This window comes from Ceratosolen solmsi, unplaced genomic scaffold (genome assembly GCF_000503995.2).
Source record: "Ceratosolen solmsi marchali unplaced genomic scaffold, CerSol_1.0 scaffold57, whole genome shotgun sequence".
Taxonomy (NCBI): Eukaryota; Metazoa; Arthropoda; class Insecta; order Hymenoptera; family Agaonidae; genus Ceratosolen; species Ceratosolen solmsi.
Window position 1 is genome coordinate 3,886,882 of NW_011948427.1, and position 3,711 is coordinate 3,890,592.

Here is a 3,711-nt window from a genome sequence, read left to right on the forward strand (position 1 = left end):
GGTGGGGGGGGGGGGGGTTTGAGGCTCGTGCCGGTCTGCCTTTGCCTGCATTGGCATCTGCACGAGAATGGATGTCTGCCAGGGGCAGTGGTACAGATTTTTCTTCCGCCTTAGATCAAAAGGATTTTATAGGCCCGTTTGTTTGTCACCGGCTTCTGCGTCCAATACCGGCATCCGTACTACAGAGAGCTGAACGGAAGCTGTACGGCTGCTGGATAGATGCTCGATGGATGCTGGACGACGATTCTGACGTATTCCCGACTTTCTGCTATAACATTAAAGCGCGTCGATGCAGCATTGGACTTTTCAAACGTTTATTGCTTGCACGAGTAATTGCCGAGGGTAATTTATTTGACAGAATTAATCCGCTCTTTCCCCAGTAACAACGAGAGTAATTACCTTCATCTTTTTTATTTCAATTCATTCTTTTATTCTTAAAATAACTACTCGATTAATGGCTTTTAATGCTGTACACAAAGTATGCTTAGCAAATAGACTTTAGTTATTACAGAAAGATGATGGCTAATATTATTCTAACAATGAATGTTTTAATAATCAATGTTTAAAAGTTAAGATAATTGCATTATATAAATATAAATTAATTTTATAATGCCACATTTTATTTATTTAAACAATTTAATTCATTATTTTTATTTTTAATTATACAGATTGTAAATATTATTTGAAATAATTATTTCAGCAACTATTTTCTTTTGATAAATTTAATTTTAATTAAATAGAGTATTAACAATATGGAGGAATGAATTTTTTTTCAGACCGATTAGAACGTATTTGATCAATCGTTCACACGATACAAATTCTAAATTATTTCATATGCTTTCCATGATAATAATATTAATAATAATACATATTTATTATAAATAATAGACCCATAGAAAATTAATTTTGCATATATCAGCAGCTTTTGTGTTAAACATTTTATTACAAATGAAACTATAGAATGGAGCTTAATATAAATTCTTATATATTTATAAATTTTCTAATAGCAGTTGATGCTTCAGTAATGTTAATTTTGAAAGAATTTTTATAAAAAAATATAATTAATTAAATTAATAAATTAAAGCTATTATAGAGAATGAAATTTATCAATAATAGTCATATAATATTATATACTCATAATATATTATAATAAAGATCATTTAAAATTCACCTGAATTTCCTATAAATATATTACTAAAAATTACAATTTAATCCGATCATTACTTCATTCGCGCTAATTTCTAGTCGGTAAAGTAGAGTGCTAAGCGTCAGACGTCCCCTTCCACTGATTACATACAAGGCCGCCAATGATTTTACATCTTCGTGGAGTGAAAGTTGTACACGCATAGTTAGTGCTGGTTTCTCTCAGGCAGTTTTGTTTTTACACTAGTCGGTTAAATATCAAATCTTTTATACGTACAGCAACGGAATATTTAGTGTAATTGTATCCATTCATATTGTGTATTATAAAACAGTTTTTCTAAAAAAATATGATTTTATCAAATAAAATCTGATAGAGCATGTAAGTAGGAGCATGTTTTGTATATTTGTTTAGAAAATATATTTTTTATATTACGTTATGTAATCGTAATTTCAGATTTATTAAAAATCTTGTTAAAAGACTTTTCGTATATTTGCTGTAAATACAAGAAAAAGAATATATTTTGTGCTTTGAATTCCTTTAATTGAAACATTATAATTACAAATCTTTTATTAATTTGTATTTAAATTTAAAAAAACAATTAAAAAATTTATTACAGTTGTTACACAAGTTTTAATAAGTTAAATACATAGACTTGTTTTATAATTTCATAACTTTTTAACAAATATTTTTAGATCCATTTATAATGTCCATGATATAATGATCCAATGATTCTGAAATACTATAAATACTATACTATATATTAAACTATTTTAAATTATTTTTTACGTATACATTATTTTACGAAGATGTTTTTAATTTTTATGACAAAACATAAGATTTTCTTACAATGCTGTATGTACAGATGCAATATTCATTAGAAATTGGATTAAGAGTTATGGACATTTTTTATTTAAAAATTACTAATTAATTGTTAAAATAATATATTAATAACAATTAATATGATAATTATTATTTGATCATTGTTTAAAATATCGACGGTTTAATGATATTAATTCTTAGTTTTTATTAATATTATGAGTATCTCATAATATACTTAACTTTTATTAATATATGATTACCATTATAATTTTTACTATGGCTCAGTATACTCAAAAATATTTTACTTTCGAACATTCTGATTCGAATTTTACTTCATCTTAGCCTTCAGTTCTAAAATTAAATTTTTATTAACTATTTGATAAAGTTCCGTTTAATTTAAAGTTAATTTTAAATAATTTTTAAATATTAAAAATCAATTGTATAATTATGTTACAATAAATGGATTTTAATAATCTATTGATAAATTAACAACATTATTTTTTAACATAATTCTTTATTAGTTCTTGTTAATTTTTAGATTTCATCGTTGAACAGTTTTCATCTAAAAATATCTACTAGTCACATAAAAATACACGAAATAGGCATTATATTGCTCTTGTAAATATTTCAATTGTTATTAAATTTCTTAGAGAAACCTATTTGTTATATATATATATATATATATATATATATATATAATTTTTGCATTTATTATTTATTTTTTAAATTCATTATTTTCAAAAATTTTTTAAATATGTGTAAAATCTATGTAATTAATTAAGAATCGTTCATCCGTTTATCATAAGAAGTTTTGCAAAATAAAAAACTTGTGAATTTATCGAATGCAAAACACTATATATTATTGCATCTTCATAACACTGAAATTATCTTACATATTAACGATAATAATTGAAATATCGATATGCTTGCTTAAATGAAGTATTACTTTGTCAACGATTAATACTTATTTTAATTAAGTACTTTTGATAATGAGCTAAATTTATTGTTAATGCTAAAATTTTAACAAATAATGTGCAATTTTACAGTAATCAATTCATAATATATTCTAAAACTGTAAAGATATTGTAATAATCTAAAGGAATATTTTATTGTATTAATGGAAGAGAATAAATTATTACTTATTAAAAATTTCTTAACTAGAGATTTATCATATGAGATTATTTCGCGCTATACTAATGTAGCCCCGTGGCTTATACTAATGTATTTATATTATCTCATTTAATTACAATATTAAAATAGTTTTATATTTACTAAGAAATATTTAATAACAATTACATGAAATTAGATAAAGAATTTCAAATATCGTATAATGTAAATTAACAATAGTTAAAGAGTTTCCTGCAAAAAGAAAAAAATTTATTTTCCAAGCTGATTAAAGAAGAGTTTTTCTTAATTTTAATGATAGTCATAGGACCTACACAAAATCATTTTAATAGGTATTAGAGCTATTTAATGTTACTTTTTCCAGTTGGTGGACCATATTGAGGTAGTCGGAGGCTAGTAAATTGTTAAAGTATTGTATACTTCGTCTTTACACTACTACCGCGTATAGTTTTCCCAGTAGACGCGTAAATTAAAATAGCCTGCTGTATACATTAGCTTGTAAATAATCGTTTATTATTCACACATATTCAATAATGTATGGTTCTAAACGCGCACGTACACGTACACACCGCACAACACCGATTGGGGTGGTGGGGGGCGGGGGCGGGGGCGGGGGGGGGGGG

The 3,711-nt window shown here is 25.5% G+C and overlaps 1 protein-coding gene across 1 annotated transcript in view; it reads left to right on the top strand.

The window, feature by feature from the left end:
• Nucleotides 1-3,711, top strand: part of jdp (DnaJ domain-containing protein) — a 25,533-nt gene that overhangs the window by 5,473 nt on the left and 16,349 nt on the right. The window lies entirely within an intron of this gene.